Source organism: Cuculus canorus, chromosome 7 (assembly GCF_017976375.1).
Source record: "Cuculus canorus isolate bCucCan1 chromosome 7, bCucCan1.pri, whole genome shotgun sequence".
Classification (NCBI taxonomy): Eukaryota; Metazoa; Chordata; class Aves; order Cuculiformes; family Cuculidae; genus Cuculus; species Cuculus canorus.
In genome coordinates this window covers 31,196,140-31,216,379 of record NC_071407.1, presented here as the reverse complement: position 1 = coordinate 31,216,379, position 20,240 = coordinate 31,196,140, and the positions used below count along the sequence as shown (strand labels likewise).

Below are 20,240 nucleotides of genomic sequence, written 5' to 3'. Positions count from 1 at the left end.
AAATAATGAGCCTGAATGATAAAAATTATGTATATTCAATACCTGTCCTATCTACACATTTTGAAAAAAAATAAAATAGCCACTTTCTCAAAAGCAAATGGCATATGGAGCCAATTGATCCCCCTGTCTACATTTTACCATGTATAAACAAACAGAGGAAAACCATCACATGCTTCAAGTGTTAATAATGAGAGGAAAGGGGTAGAGGTCATGTCTCTTTATTGCCAAATCCAAGTTCTCCATTCTAGGAAAGGCAGATTTGATGTACTGAAATATATTTCTTGAAAATAACCTTACGCTAAGTTATACTAACGAAAAAAAAATTAGTATGTTTTTTCTGAGTAATGCTCACTTGTTATCTCCTTGAATTCACAACAAATCTTGGAAATTCTTTTTATTTGCTACAGGGCAAGCAGTACTTCCCAAATTATGTAGAGGGCTAAAAATATTTCACCTCAAACCTAAGTTCCCTCAAAGTCTAATATTCTAACTCCAGCCATCCAGACCGACAAGGTACTGGTGTTGGGAGACTCATGTGTTTCCACACGCCAATGTGACAAATTAGAATTAAATGAATTTTTATCTGTTAAAACATCTAAGCCTTCATTTATAATATACATACAGAAATCCAAACACGGTAGTGTCTTTAACTATCACTCCAGACTCCTATTCCTTCTCCATTTGCTGGTTGCAGGCTCTTGTCTACTCTCCATCTTTCCATCTCCATCCTCTCTCTCGTCAACACAGATCAATAATTAAAATGCAAGAGCCAGAAATAAGCTGAAAACATCTCCAATCTCCACCCAAACCCATGTTTAAGAAGGCCCTGTCACTAACAGGAGGAAAAGGAGGAAGGAGGTCACCCCAGCAAAGCCCCAGTGCTTGTGGGCACAGGCGAGTGCCCCAGTTCAGGAAGAGCTGATGAACAAATAATCACAGTGATGGGGTAGTAGTACATCCATGGCGCAGGACTCACCCCTCTGCTCAAAGAAAAATTAAAATAAAATGTAAGAGAAAAAAGAAAAGAGAGAAAAGAGAGAAAAGAGAGAAAAGAGAGAAAAGAGAGAAAAGAGAGAAAAGAGAGAAAAGAGAGAAAAGAGAGAAAAGAGAGAAAAGAGAGAAAAGAGAGAAAAGAGAGAAAAGAGAGAAAAGAGAGAAAAGAGAGAAAAGAGAGAAAAGAGAGAAAAGAGAGAAAAGAGAGAAAAGAGAGAAAAGAGAGAAAAGAGAGAAAAGAGAGAAAAGAGATAAAAGAGAGAAAAGAGAGAAAAGAGAGAAAAGAGAGAAAAGAGAGAAAAGAGAGAAAAGAGAGAAAAGAGAGAAAAGAGAGAAAAGAGAGAAAAGAGAGAAAAGATATAAAAGAGAGAAAAGAGAGAAAAGAGAGAAAAGAGAGAAAAGAGAAAAGAAGAGAAAAGAAGAGAAAAGAGAAAAGAAGAGAAAAGAGGAGAAAAGAGAAAAGAGGAGAAAAGAGAAAAAAGAGAAAAGAGAAAAAAGAGAAAAGAGAAAAAAGAGAAAAGAGAAAAAAGAGAAAAGAGAAAAAAGAGAAAAGAGAAAAAAGAGAAAAGAGAAAAAAGAGAAAAGAGAAAAAAGAGAAAAGATAAAAAATAGAAAAGATAAAAAAGAGAAAAGAGAAAAAAGAGAAAAGAGAAAAAAGATAAAAGAGAAAAAAGAGAAAAGAGAAAAGAGAAAAAAGAGAAAAGAGAAAAGAAAAAAAAAGAAAAAAGAAAAAAGAAAAAAGAAAAAAAGAAAAAAAAGAAAAAAAAAAGAAGCATGGTATAGTTTGCCAAGGGAACCTGACTTTCCAGTAGAAACAGTAAGAAGTCTTTGAAATTTTACATTTCACATTTATCAGTTAGGCTAAGCAGAAGCTGTGTAAAATAGGTGTTACTAAAATGCCATATGTAACATCGTATGGTATTTTCCTACATAGTTGAGTTTCTTAGCTAAAGAGGACATGGAATGGTAATTCTATGCAAAATAAGCTCTGACTCAACAGCACACTGCTTTTGTAATTAACAAATTCCCCATTTTTATTTATATGTTTGTGAGTTCTGTTAAATAGCTTTAATTCTTAATAACGTGCTGATTAAAAAATAGTAGGTTCACAGTTCTGTGTATAAAGAATTCAAAGTTCACCAAAGCCCTGAGAACTGGCAAAGGAGCCCAATGTGAAAAACAGGCTTTTCACTTGAAAAAAAAGACTGGATATATGGCTACTTCCCTCCAATGTCTTAAAATAAACCCCAGAAAACTAGACCTTAACCTTCATTTACACAATCAAGGTGTTGTAATTTATACACAGCCTTTTACACATGCTTCATTGGGGCTACACGCAGCATTGCGGACTGTAGAAAGCAAGTGGGTTTTTTTAGTTTTTAATCTTTCACATAGTAGCTTTATGAATGTAATTAATGCTGTACTGCTTCCCTATTTTTTTTTTTGCTTAATCCCATTTATTTCTCTTGAACCAACTGTACAGGCTTACAAGTAGCTGGGCATTAGAGAAATAGCCATTGCTATTTGGTTTTATGGATCAGAAATTTAGAAACAAGGATGCGCTAGCACTGCAATCACACACTAATAATAATTCTTGGCTGCAATGAAATTTGAAATCTCGTTTTCCCAGAAGAGGCCCTTATATTTTCACTAGTTGCTATGGTGATGTTGCAGTATAGCTGCTATGAATTTCTGTATTTTCCCACCTGGTCATAGTATAAACTGGGGAGAGGTCGGCGAGGTACAGGTTCCTCACCGAGTCCTGTCTACTCATGATATAAAAGCAAGCTGGTGGCTTCTGCCAGGGCATCAGGGCAGGACCACGGAGCTACAACCAGCTGATGTTACCCACGCTACCAGGAGCCAACGCATGAAATGGCAAGGGAAATGCTACCAAGCAGAAACCTCTGCCCTTGCAGCAGGGGTACACCAGCAAAGATTTCTCTCCAGCTGCTTCATGTAGGCTCCAACTCGGAACACTTTCCTAAACCTCTAAAGAGATGAAACTAACTCCTCCATACACTTCTTACTCTCTGTAGTTTCTCACTGACAAGACAAGATCTGCATCACTGCTGTTGTTCTGCACAACTTGGACATAATAAAATATTTATTTGAGAATATCCTCCATTTATTCCAGCAAAGTTAGTGCTGAATCGAAGAAGCAACACACTTATTCACATTATTCACATTACACTAACTTCAGGCTTCCTTTTGGCATATCCTAAGCAAGCACTTTCTCCTTTCAGAAAAGGTAAGATTTTGGATCACACTATGACTAAGAGTTCTTCTGTATGACAACAGGTTTCAACTCATAAATTCAGACAGACAAAGGTACAAAGTCCCATCACCCGCAGCACTTTACTTGGGAAAATAGAGCCTCATATAAGCTAGCTACTAGCTTTATCTTCCCTTCTGGAAGAGCAGCATGGGGATTGGTCTTCTCAAAATATGCTTTATCCCCCATGGAAGAAAAACAACCAGATCACAGTCTGATTTACTGACAGGTTTCTCTGCTCTTAAATGGCAATATTTGGCAAGAGCAGCTAACTGCAGGTTATGAGTCACAGCCAGGGCAAACCTCTGCAGCATCCCAACAGCAGCTCGTTCTGCAGAGGAGCAGGCTGCATCCCTTCTGCAAGACCCACAGCCTCCAAACACAAATTCTCTTGTTTAGTGAAGCAACTCTTCCAATGGAGATGATGCAGCTCCAGGGGATGACAGATAATGATGCTGCAATGGCACTCTCATCCTGAAAGCACAATTGCATTGAGATCTGTGGCCATATAAACAGACACAAATAATTGGCCACCCACTATTGAAAAATTAGAATCATAGACTAGTTAAGTTTGGAAGGGACCTTAAAGATCATCCAGTTCCAACCCCCCTGCCATGGGCAGGGACACCTCCCACTGGATCAGGCTGCCCAAGGCCCATCCAACCTGGCCTGGAACACCTCCAGAGATGGGGCAGCCACAGCTCCCCTGGGCAACCTGGGCCAGGGCCTCACCACTCTCATGGGGAAGAAACTCCTCCTTACGTCTAATCTAAATCTGCCCCTCTCCAGTTCATACCCATTGCCCCTCATCCTACCACTACAAATTATTTGGCTTTCAGATTACAAAGTTCAACATGAAAATACAACTCACACTATATCCTAGGGTTGTGCTTTGTCAATAGAAAATATTTTATTAAATTAAGAGAAGTCAGAGTTAGTGTTAACTTCTCCACGAATTCCTGATGACAAACTTAAAATAATTGTGTGCCAAGATACACTTAAGAATTTAGAAGTCAAAAAAAAAAAAAACCCAAAAAACACCACAAAGAAAAAGCCCCCAACAAGCTCTGTATTTCATTTTTGTTCTCTTCCTTTCATAGTACTGAGAAGTCATCTGAAACCAGTGGAGTCATTGGGAGAATAGCTAATGATTTTAAACCTTTTTATATATTCTTAATGAGCTGGTTTGCATGTGCAGTTCCTTGCAGCAACGTGTCGCTTGTACCAAGCTGCCGTAATGCCCTTTGAATACAAATGGGGGCGGGGGTTAGAAGACATTGAAAATAAAAATCAATGAAGAAAGATGCTTCCTTCCCTTTTTCTATTCACATCTAAAATAAAAAAATAGGTCAAATTAAGTCAATTGAAATTGGCTGAAACTGCGTATTTAGGTTATCCTGCACATCCAGCACTGTCAGCACGATGCGCAGATGCCCGACTGGGCTTCAGCAGAGAAGCCCCTCCTTGTCTTGCTGAGCAAAGTGACTTCTGCGCCTTCGCACGATGACTAAAGCAGCATGCTTAGCAAGCTCAGTAACAGAGAAGTAATACAAATAATAATATATAAATGTAGTATACTGGAAATCACATAGTATAATAAATGCTATTGAGAAAATACTAAAAAACCTAAAGGAAAAGGAGTCCCTAGCACTGAAACAAGAATGCCACTGCTGAATCCAACCACAGACAAGGCTGTCGGGGCTACTACATCTCCCCTTAACATACAGAGCCCACAGGAATCTGTTTGTTTGAAACATTAAGGTTTTCCCCTGCAAGCCAAGCTGACAGCAAACGTATGTTCAAACACTGCCAATTCAGGCAGTGAAGCCCAAACAGATACGTTGTAATAACTCTAATATTTTCTATTTTGTATTTCACTTGTGCACAGACGGAGCTATAGGAGTTGTCCACATCAATTAGCATCACATGGACATCACAGCTGCTTTTGTGAAGGAGACAAACACTGTACAAGGTTATAATTGTCAATAACCACCTGAAAGGCACATTTTCCCTAATTTACAATACCAAGATCTTTTCTGACCCTGTAGGCTAAGAGCAAATGAAAATGAAAGGTTCTTCATCCTCCGGATCTGGTTCATACCATTTCAACACACCTGGTACATTATTCTGCGCATGCCATTCCCCTTTTCATCCCAGTTTTGACTGCCAGCTGTAAAGCTAGCTTTAGATCTTGGACCACAGTTGACTATATTCAGTTATTGCTGCAACTTGACATGGGAAACAGTGCGTTTCTGTTTCTGCCATTTTCTCACTCCATTCCAGTGCAGGTTTAGCTGTGACTGATGTTTCCTCCCATTCATTCCTGATTATAGTCAGGATGGCTTTATTAATTGGTACAGCAACCTCAAACCATTTTGAAAAATTTTACACGGAGAAAACCAGCAAAGTTTTTAAACAATTATAGAGGTTTTTGCACTGTGGATGAGCCACAGTACAATTTAGGTCTTCAGCCAGGGAGAGATTCAGCCCTGATACCCGGACCCCACCAGAATCAAAGCTCCTGTAACATACTGAGTTTCCTCTTTATCACCTTAGTGTTGACCTGTAGATCTAAGGAGCTGCAAAAAGCTGTGGCATACAACTGCTCTTTGAATCAAATTGTCCTGATGGGTAGAGTTCACTCAGACCACTACTGCCATGGCCTTTACTGCCACTAACATGATAGTTGAATATAGTCTAAGCCAACAACAGAAGGAACAGGAAAAAGGTCAATACAACTTTCCTTCATGTCTGCAGATGCTCCCAGCAACCTCTTCCTTCCTCTAGATAATTCCCTCTACACTCACATCAACACCACAATTTCCAGGAAAGCACCATATTCCTGCCTCCAGTTGACAAGACTCCTTCAGAATTATCAGAATGTCCTTCAAGAACGACTGAAGCTAAGGAGTTCTAAAACTTTCATATATATTTTCACTATATGCTTCTTCCCCATAATCTAATTGCTTCATTTAATGCATTTATGACAAAAAGGCAGAACCACAGAGATCCACAAACCAGGCAGTCCTTGCATGTAACACTCAGCCTCATTAAGCCAAGTTTTTAAAGTAATTTTAAAGCAATTCCATCGTTCGCTGGAAACTGCCACAAATCATTTAGTTCACTTAGACCTCTAATAGCAACCCAATTCCATACAGAACCCTGCAGATTCCTAGAAGATGGAAGTACATCTCAGGTGTGCTACTTCATGTTTTGCCTAGTGTTGCAGTTCAGACAGAAGAGAAGTCCGAGACAGCTGCTTCCTGTAAGCAATGGTTTGTTATTTCAACTCAGACTCAAATCTGTTTAACACTTACCCATTAATCCTCAAAAAGCTACTTCGAGAAAGAAATTTTACAGTTTTGTGGTGGAAATAAGTATTCAGCAGCATAACTGTAAGAGCTCAAACCCCTGCATTCTCCCTTTATGCAACAAAGAAGTCAAAGAAATCATACATCCTCAGAACAGTGTAATCCTTCTAGAGAAAAGAGCTGCTGTATTTTCCCACCGGTGCCTGGAACAGACAGAAGTGGAAGCTGGTGACTAAAGGAACAACTAAAAATATCTGAAGGAGTCGGAATCTAGAGAGTTCCTTGCCCTGACTGCAATTACTAAATCGCATATTCAGTTTCACTGATGCTCATGCATCCAATGTAAGTTCATTTATACCTCAAATAACTTCAAAAAGTGCTTGTTTGCCACAAATAATGAAAGTTCTTCCTTCCTATTGCTATCATCCCTTTTTTTTTTTGTCTGGCCCTTAGTGCAGTAAAACTCTGCCTCACTTGTTTCAAATCTGTTTAAAGGAAGCAGGTGAAAGAAAAATGTATTTCTAACATATGTGAACAAGAGTAAGAGAAGGAAAAACTTGCACTGGACAGGAGCAGATGGACGCCAGTTGGTTTCTGAGATACAGTTGTAATTGCATATATTTAAGCAAAATGGAAAAACGTACCAAAGAAAAAGTTCAGCACAGAAAACAGGGCAACTCTAGCACGACCAGGAAGGGTAGTGGCTCCTCTAGAACCGTCACAGGTATGAACACCTTGTTGCATCAGAGTTTTAATGTCCATTTTCAGCTTCAGCTGAGAAAGAAATTACAACCTGTACAAGGCTGCAATTCGCCATTACTTATTCATTAATAAAGTCCTTCTCAACTCGGGCATGGGTTTTTTTCCTTTGTTTTTGGAAGGGGACAAGGAAGATGTTCATAAGGGCTGGACTTCAATCAAAAAATGGCAACATAGCCTTTAATCAGCAGAAAAATTCAAGCAAAAAAATAAGGTTGACAGCATCACTTGAAAGAACAGGAACTGGCTACTGGTACGGTAGCTTGGAAAATATGATGATAAATAAATGAAGAGATGAGGAGACTTCTTGCCCAAATAAGCGAAGATGACAGTGAGGAACGCACACCCTTCTGGATATCCATGGCTGTAGAGTACGAAAAGCTGATGCTCTACAAATCAGCCTTAAGCCACCCTCACTCTTATATTTACCATTTGTTCTACCCACTATTAATAAACGGGTGCCTTTTCTTTTGCTTAGACAATATTAACTAAGAGATAAGTCCACAAATACATGCTAATTTGAAGCAGTTCCATTCAGGAGTAGCAGTTTGGCAAGAGGCAGTGCCTGATGGAAAATCCAGCTATTGATTTTCCTATCGGTTGCTGTCATCACTTCCGCTGCCTACAAATAAATGACCTAAAGAAAATTTGCTTTCCAATGAAAACTGGTGTCAACAACAGCATACACTTACTGTCTTACTTTCTGCAGAATAAAATGATATTTTATTATGTGTTGTAAAATCATCACTGGAATTCCTGATAGCATTACTATTGATAAAATGTACAGGTAACTTAAATCCCTGGCAAAACACCGAGCATCCAATGCCAGTTAGAATTCAAATTTGTATAAATTCTTTTTAAAACATGCTATTTAAAAGAATTGCTACCCTTGAATGCATTTCCTAAGGAACAGAAGAAAAACTGTATGTGATTAATAGTACAATAATAATAGCAATAATATAGAAGCATACTCTTGAGAAATATTTAGCACAAGCAAGTTTTGAGTGCTATTCGGAGTATTTGCAGCAGATTTTGTTATAGTTGACAGAAACATAATTTTGTCAAGGATTTATAAGAACATTTGCTTCTCTTCCTTACACTTTAAGTTGGATTTTTGCATTAAGGAATGTTTTTCTTTGAGGACATCGCTAAAGAAAAGGGAGCCTGTTCTCCTAGCAACCCTTGACAGCTTTCTCTAGGTGACCATGGGTATAAAACACAGAAGAGGGTCCCACTCTGGAACTTACTTCCTTCTGGAACGTGAAACATGTAATGAAACCATATAATTGCCCATCATATTTAGGGATCTTGGGTTATTTAATCCAAAATAATTATTTGCTGGAAAATACACCTTGGTCAAATGTGGGCTGTGACCACGGGAATAGCTTTTTGGACTGAGACTGCATCCTGGACCTAAGATGAAAGAGAATTACATTTCTATTTTGGAAGAAGTATGTTAACTTAAAAACAAATAATATTTGTATTGGGCACTCAGTTCAAAATCTGCAAGCTTTATTTTCATGAATTGAACAGCAGACAACAGCAAAGGCAGAGCCTACAACCTGGTACTGCCCGACAGGCACCTGGCTTGCCCATGCTTCCCTTCAGTGCCAGGTACCAGCACCACTCGCCAAAATAACAGGGTAGGAAACCCTTTCCAGTGGTAAAACCAGTTGTTCTGTGAAAGGGCAGATTTTTTTTTTTTTTTTTTTTAAATAAAACCTGACATTTTTTTCTGCCCCAGTGTTTATTATGGCAGCCTCTGAAAAAAAGGAAGCTGGCAAGAGCTCTGCGTCTGCCTTAGCCATCTGTTTCTGCTTACTGGAAACCTGCTGGTAGCCCAGACTCACGTGAAGGATGCACAAACACCCCCTCCTCTGCGCTTCAGACAGGCTCCGTGTCCCATTATTCAGTTAGGTGACATCTAGGGCACTTATTTCACATTACACATTGAGGATAAGATATAAGCAGGATTGTGTTTGGGCAGAGATTGTAAGGACGGGTGAAAAGCATCTTTTACACCACAGAAGAAGCATAAACCAAGGCTCCCAGGAAAGGCTCTGTCCCTCTTCAAGGAATTATGGGAACACCAAGGGGTCCCAATGTCTCAGACACAGCATACGTACATGCTGGGGTTGCTAATCCAATCTCGACGCTTGCATGCTGCATGGCAGCTCTAAGGCTTTTACCAAGGAATATAACAGAAAGTACTTGTTATTCCAAAGTACAACCCCCTCCTAGTTCCATTTATCCATAGAACAACTAAGCACCTGCATATGGATACTGTAAACCTCAAGGCTCATTTCAGAAGACAAATTTTCTTTTCACATGGAAAAGAATTTGAAGTTTTCACTACAAGTGCAATTTTATAAGTATTGAGCCATATTTTTATGCATCATAATATATTCCCATTACTACTTCTGTAAAAATACACTCTATGATACAGCTAATTAAACAGCAACATTTTAATAAGAGAATTATAAACCTTTCAGATGAGCTCAGATTCCCTTAGGCTACAGAAACATAAACACTTAATTTTAGTTTCTATCAGACATAGAAAGATCCTAAAATTACTTAAATGACACTTTCAGCTTCAGAGGATATGAAACTAAACCAGTCAACCTTACTTCCTTCTAATAACCCTTTCTGATGAAACAGGTTTAAAATAGCATCAGCAAAATCTCCTGTAGGAAAGCAGTATAATTGAATGCACAGGTACTAATTGTTTTACTACTTTTGTTTGTTTTGCATTGCCATCTTTTGAGTCATCTGTTGCCACATGTAACAAAGGAATTTCTCTAAAACAAGGTATCTTTCAAAGCAGCGAATATTTAGGAACACCTTCCTAGTTCTCAACATTTCCTAGTCCAGGGCATATTATCTCAATTTCTCCCCCCAAAAAAACATTCTGGACCACAATTGCTTGAAGTACAAATACACACCTTGTACTTTGAAGCCCAAGTCATAGTACCAGCTTCATAAGAAGAGTCACCTACATGTACATTTTAGTGTGAAAAAACATAGGCCCAAGAGATTAAGGGAGGAGATCCTCAAAATTATATTTCCAACTCTTTTCAGCCAAGTAGTTCATACTTTGCTGTTCCGTATTCCTCCCACTCACTTCTAGTGTTTTTCTAATATTCCTAGAGAGATTATTTCAGGTCGATCAATAGACAGCCTGCTAGAAGTAATTTGATTCATTTTCAGTCTTCCAATCTAAACACCCTACTTAAGTTATATTTCAGCAAGACCTTTATATTTGAGATGATTCTTCCACTGTCCCAGTCATCCTCCTGTCCCTGCCAGTCCCTTGCTGCCACCCCCAGCCTTGCCCTCATCTTCCAGCAGCACTGGGGCAGATTTACCCCTGCAAGGCAAGAAAGGGAGACACAACATCTCCTCCGTTTTCCCTTGTTGCTCTCAAAGACAGCATAGATATAGAAATACAGGCACACTTCATTAAAGTGTAATACACACGCTGATGATTTTTATTTTCCTTTATTTACCTGCTTTCCAGCTGATGCAGAGCCCAAGAACAAACGCCACTGCCCCACGAGATCCATTTTTTTTTCAGACCAGCTGAACAGTGCTCTCTGTCAAACGCGTCTTTCAGAATATATCAATCAAAAAAGGATGAGCTTTTTTATAGGATAATTCAGTGTGCTGGCACAGTCCCACTCTGCTGATGGAAACTCTGTTGAATATTTTGCTTGCGGCTTTAGCACGTGGTAACTGTTCATCGCACAGATTCAATAGAATAACTTGAGAGGCTCTGGCTATGTTATAACATTAAATTTTTCCTCCTGTGACTGGAAAAGGAAACATTCCGGCTGATCAATGACTATTTGAAGCCATGACAAAGTAAAGTGCCCTCTTCACTGCAACAGAGCAGCTACTGAGAACATTATGTATTTATATCCCAGGAAGAAGATCTACTTGTGGTACAGGTAAACAAAATATTCAATACGCAGTACTCAGCCTCATCACTCCCTATTTACAAATACTGGGGGAGGAGGGAAGGGGAAATTACAGGATTTTTTTTTCTGCAATTTTCCCTTTTGCCTACAAGTGCTCTGTCAGCATACTCCCACGCCTCCCCCCGGCCATGGGAAAACCCGGCTTGAGAAACTGGGGCTCAACTTCTTTAAACCTAATTAACAGCTGGTGTTAATGACTGCTCACACTGCTTGGGTGCCTCAGCTCCCTGCCCCCCAAAGTGGGTTCCTGCACTGTATTTGCATGGGATTAAATTCAAAATCCTGTCTCCACCTACATTATTTTTTCATACGTGCAGGTAAACATCCCATGAGAGGAATAAAAGAGAAATCTCTTGTTTGAAAAAAATGCACAAGCCCGAGACAGCATATGCCTTTGGAAAAAAAATGAAACAGGTTTTTATCTCCAAGTCAGGATAAGTTTAAACATATCCTAAAATGCAGAGTCCAGCAGGCTCATGAGGATACTCGGTGAGATGGTAAAGTTAATTTGAAGCCCACAAGATGTACAAAAGCAAGGAAATCACTTTCTGGGATGCCATACAAACACGCTCACTTTGAGGAGGTTGGTGAGAAGAGGTAAGAGTTCACCCATCTGTTTGTGGGACTGTGCGTTTCACCTAACAGCAAGAACAGGCCTTTTTCTTTAGGCATGACTAGCAATTGCTAATTGTGGAAAATTGAGGAATGTAGCAGATAAATAAACTTGCATTAATGAAGTCTCAAAATCCCGAAGAACTTGAGGCTTCATTAGATGAAAGATCCAAACTGATTTCCTGGCAAGAAATCTTTCTGGCAGCAGAAAAACTGACAACGGGTAACTCTGATTTTGCCAGATACAAGTCAAACTCTTTCCATCAAAAGAAGAAAAGGAGGGTAATTTGCTCACGTAGCTCCAAGTGCAGCATGCCTGGCAGAACTGCATGCGCCTGCAACGGTGGGTTTTACCCCAGGGACATCAACTACAGGAGGCACTGCAAGGGTGCCAAGGGCTTCTATCCATCTCACATACTTATCAATAGCAAAAAAAAAAAAAAATATTTTTAAAAATTATATAAATATAATTAGTATATATACACTCTATACAGAGGAAATGGAGCCAGGCTGCATTCACAAGCAGCTCTGCAATCTGTGCCTGAAACATATCCCTTCCTTTTCCATCACATCACAAAACCCTACCCTGTGGCACACATATTTTCTTTTTATAATCTGCTTTTCCATCTGAAGTCATTAATGTACAATTTAGTGCAAGTTAGCTGTCTCATAAAACTTATCTCAGTCGTATCAGAAGTAGCACCGGAGCAATTCTCAAAAGAAATCATATCCTCATTCTTCTCCCTTCATACTCAAGTGCACCACATACCTTTTCTGAAAGGCTACCAAAGAACCATAGCTGTGTTGCTGATAAATAAGTAAGACAAAAGAATGGGATTGTAATTTATTTCCAAGCTCCAACTGATCTGGCATCTATTCCACTGGTTTAGGTTTTTGGCCATAGCACAGAACTAAGATACATAAAGTTACTAGGGGGGAAAAAAACCAACCAAACAGAAAAAGGACTGCTGGAGAGGAGAGAGCCAAGTCTAATTATCAACAATGCTGACGGTAACTCAACTTAAGTCACTACTAAGTTAATGCTACTCTGCAAAAATAAAAAAATATGCAATTGAAAATAATAACTAAACCCAACAACATACAAAAACTTGCTTCCAAGAGACCTTCTGTCCACAGGTCGAGTAGATTGAAAGGAAGGTATATTTGTGAGACAGGAGCAAAGTAAGCCATAAACATCCTATGAAACAAACCCACCCATATCTGAAGAGAAGCTTCCTGGCCGTTACCAAAACGGTGAAGAAAGCTTTAAAGCTTCACGGAAGAAGCCAAACTCTTTGCCTTTTGGCAACGCCTAGCTGCTCAGTCAGCATCTCCTCTGCCCAGGTCAATGAAAGAAAACAGAGACATACACAGACTGATGAAGATGTTTTGCTGCTAAGAACAAGTTCAAAAGAAAAGTGTGTTCAGTCACTGGTGAGCAACTGCTAGGAAAACAGCATGGGTGAAGCAAAGAGAAAAATCTTTTGATGAAGCTACGTAAAATCCTAAGATATACTTCAATATTTCTTTTATGGAAAAAATCTTTAGTGTTTTCATTCATGAACTTTCTAGACACTTTGTCTTCCCTCTCACACATGTACAAACAGAGGAACAGAGCAATGCTTTAAGGCAACAAACTACAGGCATTAACTAAAACTAAAGGGAAAAGAGACAAATCAGATTAAGTTGATTCCTTAAAGAAAAAAAACTTATTGCACAACATGTTAATTAATAGAAAAGAACCAATATTTTGATATCATGATTAAGAACAGTTCATTTTCAGCATTTTTCTCAACAGCAGATCAATTTAAGATGCAATTACTACCAATGCAATTATCTGGCAATTTGCTCACTGAATGATTTCCCAAGATGTGTTACAGAGACAAGGCCTTCTTTAAAAACCCTTTGAGGTAGTGAAAACTGAACCAGCAGGGAGTATTTTCTAAACAACACACATCTCCATTCTTCGATAATAAAGCAAAACTTTCGCTTCACAAGTAACGACAGAAAATGCAAAGTTAAGCGAAGAGCACGATGCTGGGCTTGTTTCTCCTTATTTCACAAACAGTAACTACTAAGAAAAACGTAGTGATGGAGGATACACCCAAAAGATCATTTTTTGAAAATATAAAACTGAAGTTCTTGTCATCATTGTATTTTAACCACAGGATAGAGGTGACGACCTGCTAGCAGGTTAATAATTTTTTCCGCCCTTCACTCTTTCTGCTTTAACTACTTGCTGGTTTTCACAACAGTGTTTCACAAGCAGCTGTGCTGGTGCCTGGACAACATAAATAAAGAAATGCCATTCTTCAAGGATCTGGAAAACTATAAATGGGAAGGTGACAAAATCTGCAGGTTTGCAGTTATTCAGTTTGGTAAAAGTTAACAACTCTCAATAAGATTTCGGGGAAAGATATCACACCACTCAATCATAACCAAGGCAAACAGGTAAAACAGGGCAAAACGCTGACGAAAGCCGTAACTGGTTGTCTCTAAACTCAGCACATATAAAATTTTGAGAAGATCTTGCTGGCTCTGAACGGCCCCTGGATTTCTACCCATCCCCAACGACCAACCCATTGCACCCAGGGGCCCCAGTGGCTGACAGTGCTGCCGAAACTCAAACAATCTGCAAAACAACCTGTGGAAGCAGCAGTGAAAACAAGGAGATCCTCAGGTGGGGCTGTTGCCGTGTGCTATCTAAACCAGAGAGTGATTTCCGAGAACAATGCAGAGGTTTTGGTGTTCATTTAAACCATGTACTGTACCCATGGCCACTTGCAATGGCCAAGAACCAAGGCTGTAGCTCACTCTGTCCCTCCACCTCCCAGCACTGATAAGGAAGTATTTTTCTAAATATTGCCCAAAAGAGTTCCACAGGTGCTCTTCTAGCAACTTATGCATCATCAGCCTTTCAAAACCAACACCATTCTCCTAGCAGAATATGATCCAAAACTTCACTGCATATCTTTCTGTGCAGTTTCCCAACCTTTTACTTTCACGAATATCTAAATCTAAATGCATTTTCTCTTGATACTTGATGTCTGCAGAGGTTCCTTCTGTTCTGTGGAGGGGATCCCTTCCCTGCTTCAGCAGAAAGATCTGAAGAAAATCATTAAAGACCCACAACTTTTACCACTTTGACTTTTAATTAGTGTTTGCTCATCCATATAAGCAAAATGCATCACTAAAAATTACAAAAGTAGATTTATAGTAATACACAACTGTACCAACTCGACTAAAACTTATTTTAACACTGAAAATTCATAACAGAGTAAAATTGATGCACATTGGTATATACTAGCACGTGTGTATTAGAGCTACCACATAAAGCTGTATAGATATGCAGCTTATTACCTTTACAAACTGTTCCTGGTGTTACACGATCTGATTTAATAGACTAAGAACTACAATATTTTTGATATAAACCCTACCACGAAAGGATGGCTCAAGAAGATAAGCCCTTTCCACAGGAAGAAAGGTGGTGAATGACAGTATTCAAACACATTATCGCATCACTGAAATATGGATTCATTTCTTAGTTTCTTTAAGACCATAAACTGTGGGCTGCAACGATGTTTTTACCAGCAAGAATTTTAGTTCACTAAGTCAAGTATGCTGATCAGATTTATATCACAAAACAATCCTCTCCAGATGTAAGCACAGCTCTCTCTTTGTCTTATAGTTATTAGTATTGATATTTTAAGTATTACGTAAACGTAGAATTTTATTTTCTTCCCAATAAACAGAACTGCATTTGATTTCCCCTATTACATCAGCTATCAGCATGGCTAAAATCAGAAGCCTAACAGTACACCTACTTCATGAAAATTAATTTAAAATATAACTCACTGAATGGCTGTAACCAGAGGATATTTTAAAGCACTGCAGCCCCACAGGACAACAAACACCTGCTGTGATAAGCCACGCTATTCTATCAATACATACTGAACAGAAATGTTAAATATTTTCTTAGACTAATCATAATTACTAATAATAACGAAGAAATTAAGCAGACTGATAATAAAAAAAAAAGTGTCAGGATCTCTGGTGTTTTGGAATAACGCCGTATACACCAGAGTGCAGCTGGAATTGCAAATAGATGTGAACTCCCTTTCATTATTCATTCAGGGGATTAATTTTTTGCATTTTTTCCATAATTCACAATAACAAGTCACAGCTTCCTGGCCAGGATTTTAGTTAGGCAGCAATGTTGAATGAGACAGAGTAACTAAGGCTGAGAAGGACCTTTAGGATCACTCTTTCTGTCCTCCTGCTGAGAGGAGAGCTGAGCTCTGGGCTGCTGGGCCATGTGCTCGTGCTGGTGGAGCTCTGAGGAGGAGATGCTGCAACTGCCCCAGGCTCCTCTACCAGTCCTATACACCACACTTGTGGGGCATTTTCTTCCACCTATATAACCAGTCTCTTGTCCTTCCACCGTGTACTTCAGGGTAGAGCTTGGATTGGTCTTATTACCTTCCTCCAGGTAGACGAAAGCTGCGTTTCAGTCGCCACCCTGCAAGTCCTCTCCTCTGGGCTCATACTTCACTTCCTTACGCCCTTGCATTTGGCTTTCGCCAATGCCAGGAGTCTCCTTGTGCCTCATTCCTCCAGTTTTCTGATGTTCCTCTGTATCTCTGCCCTCCAGCACAGCAACCGCTCCTCCCAAACTGGAGCCATCTGCCAACCTGCTGAGTGTGCACTTCATCGCATCATCCAGGTCACTGACAGACACGTTACATATCAATACAAGGCTGAATAGTACCCAGTGGAAAAAATACGTATAAACGACCTTCGCTCAGATCAAATGAGGAACAGTTGCTGAGCAAATCTGACTTCAGAGCTCACTCCCTGCTAGAGTGCAGTAGCAATCATTTCATTTCATTCCCACGTGTCTCCAATGATAAGATGATATCACACAGAAGTCCTGAATGATCTCCTGGAAGGTCAAGAACGTGCCAAGTTTCACTGTGCCGCTTACACAAGCCTCCACAGATGTGAATGTATTTGGTAGTCGTCTTCATGACAAAATAAATAATTTTTTTTACGGGTCTTGGCCAAAGTAAACAGGAAAAAGACACTGTGTTCAGAGGTCAGGCATTGCGTGCCTTCTTTGCTTTTGATGTACAAAGGATGTTTGTTAGGATGTTTTAGATTTATGCAGAATACAAAATCAGGACGATATTAACTAACATCCAACTGTCATACAGCATCTTAAAACCAATAAAAATTGTGTCTCAATGAATATAAAATGTTTTAGGATCTGCAGTTATTTCAGCAGACTGTGATGGCTAATCTTTTCACCATTTCCCACAAGCACTCAAGAGAGAAGAACTTGGCAAATGCCACTACACCTCAATGCAGCAGAAATACAAACAGCTCAACTCAGATGCTCACCAAACAACTGCACTTATTTCTAATATGCTGGCTACTCCCCCTGCATTAATGCACGTGCAAAAAGGGTCCGTACTTCTCCTCTCAAAAATAAAAAACCCAATAACTATTTGAAACCAGTTTACATCTGTCCCCTAAAGGCTTCTTTTAAGCAGCTTTTCCACCTGAAATTAATTAATTGCATCTACTGAAAAGGCTGCAAGTCCTGAAATAATCATGCCAAGTAGTTTTAAAATTGATCATCAGAAAGCAGAGGTTGGCAAGGAGTTCTAGAGACCACATGGTCCAATCTCCTCTGGAAAGCTGGGTCTTCGATTAGGTTTTCAAAGGACCGTCAAGCTAAGTCATGAGTATTTCCTAAATTTATTTTAGAGCAGTAATTATGAAAATGACTTCTACCCTGTGTTCATTAAGGAACTTCCTTCCGTGCATAAACAAGATGACATCAACTTTGAGGCATTCGCTGCATAGCTTTAGATAAACTCAGAGATGAACTCCTGATCATAGCAGAGAGGGTGAAGTTGCACCAGAACAGACCTGGCCAAAATCTTCAACAGTAACATAGGTTATGTCAGGAATCTCCCTTCTGCACATCTTCCCCTCATCTTCAAAATACAATGGCACTGCTGTATGGGAAGCGTGTAAGGCTGTTTATTAAGTCTATAAAATTTGCAGGCATTTCTCTACCCCCTTTCGTCCTGAAGCAGCACATCAGGATAGCAGGATACGTCTCTCAACTGGATTTCAAACATGATGGTACTTTGATGCCGAGGTCCTCCCACAGGCAATGACACACAGTGTAAATGCCATCTTCCCAGGGATCATAATTCACGCCGATGCCACATGGTGGTAGCACTACTAAAGGCACGGAGAGCAGTCAGTTCTCACAAAGCCTTTAGGGTCACACTCAGCTGCAAATTATGGCATTTGATGTTTCACTATGAAGCCCTTTTCATCTAACCTCCCCAGAGCCACAACAAGACACCATTCTCATTTCAAAGAAAATAACAATTCACTCTAGATTTTTACATTATTCCATTAAATCATTTTTCTAGCATCTGTGCTTAAATGAAACAATGAAGCATGGTAGATGCAATGCAGATGGCTTGCAAAGTCGCTGAAAATACACAACTGCTATGGCTTTCACACAAATGCAAAAAGTCGCCTTTAACAAAACTGCATGTGGACGGCTGCTGTGAAGTCCATTGTCTTATCAGCCTACAATTTCACAAGAAACCACCCTGCAGCACATTTCTTGGTCTCAGATGAACACAGTCCTAAACCAGTCATTTATCACAATCCATTTACAGAGCAACAGAAAGCAGTAGTTCCATAAGGAGGTTATAAGGCAAGTCAAGAGTCAACAGAAAACAAGAAGAAACAGAAATGAAAGGTCTCTGCAGCTTTACTTTGCAACTGTCATTGTACTTTCAAAATACATCTTTTCTGTTGCCTAACATGCGTTTCCAGAAAACAGAAATCTGTGGATCTTCAAGCCCAAGTTTACAGGTGACTCCTCATTGGAAACAAGACCATCCAGATCTAAAGAAAGACTCAATCAATAGAAATCTGCTGCTGCCATAAAGCACAGAGTACAGAAGAGGACAGTGGGAGAAGGAGTCATACCTGCTCTTCAGAGGTATTTGAACTGCTTTGCCTTACAGTGTTCTTCAACAGTGCTTGGCCAAACACCAGCCTTACCATGTTTGTTCATATTTATTGACTATGCCATAAAGTTATATGGTTATATGGTAAAGCAAGAGATGGGGAACACATTTGGAAAATAATGGTGGAAGAAAAAAAAATAAAACAAACCCACAAAAAAATCCCATAAACCACCAACGGAATCATTCAAGTGTTAAGGAGGGAAATCCTGCAAATTGAAATTGTTTACCAGGATCACTCAGTTCTTGCCACTCAACCACACCCAGCATCACCTTCTCCCTACCTGGACAGCCTGAGCAGGCGCCTGCCAAGAAGTTGCAAAATTGCAGCTGCTGTAGACAATTATATCAGCTTCTTTAAATTGTACATTAGGTATCCACACGGATTCTAACCTTTCAGAAGTTAAATCCCAAAAATCCCGTCCTCAGTCAAACTTCTGAGCCCATCCATCTACCCTCCTCCCAGACTCAGAGAAAGTTCCGTGAACTCTTCATGAATAACTCCTCCATACGAATGAACACTGCTGTATTCATTTAGAAAACAAGAACAGTATTATGAGAAAATATGCCGCTCACAATTCTGGTGTAATATCCTCAAACAACAGTGTAATGTCAAAAATGGCATTTTGCTTACCCTAACTTGAATAGTGAAATTTCTGGCTCGCTATAAACAAGCAAAAGTTTCAGGTTTTCTTCTTCAACAGCAGAAGAGTCATTTTTTTTTCAAGATACAGTATTACTATGAAATAAATTCGCATACAGCAGACTGCGAGTCATTATGAAATGCCCCAATATTAATTCAGAGCTGCCTAAACTCATGAACGTGAAAAAAACCCAAAAAACCTTACCATCTCTACCATTACAGTTTAAGCTTCTACCAAAACCAAAATGAACCAACATAAAAGCAATTTTTCCAGTCTCTGGAAAAATTTAGCTTTTGTTCATCCTTGTTCCTGCCAGTTTCCCCCCTCTGCTGCTTCACTCTCCCAGATCTCTGCTGGATCCTTCACTGTCACCTTAACTGAGGCATCAAATTCATTCCCGAGACTGCATTATCCATACTACTCCTTGGATTTCTTCAGGCTACTGTGCTGATCATCAGATTTAATTCTACAGCAAATAACCAAAAAGAAAGAAAGCACCACAAAAGTAATATAAAATGTGGGTATTTCCCAGCCCATGACCCTATTTCTTCTATTCTTTATTGTGGCGTTCACAAGTAAAATACAGTGTGATACATCTTTAGGAAAGG

At 39.4% G+C, this 20,240-nt stretch overlaps 1 protein-coding gene across 5 annotated transcripts in view; it reads right to left on the bottom strand.

Moving 5' to 3' along the window:
• PTPRE (protein tyrosine phosphatase receptor type E) overlaps positions 1–20,240 on the bottom strand; it is a 112,456-nt gene that overhangs the window by 70,335 nt on the left and 21,881 nt on the right. The window contains exon 1 of one of the 5 annotated variants that reach the window (XM_054071810.1): positions 19,273–19,291. The exons of 3 other annotated variants lie outside the window; for them this stretch is intronic. The gene's annotated coding sequence lies outside the window, so the exon portion shown is untranslated. Of the gene's footprint in view, positions 1–10,844; positions 10,937–19,272; positions 19,292–20,240 lie in introns of those variants that run through there. One more of the 5 variants, XM_054071808.1, reaches the window with a different exon arrangement.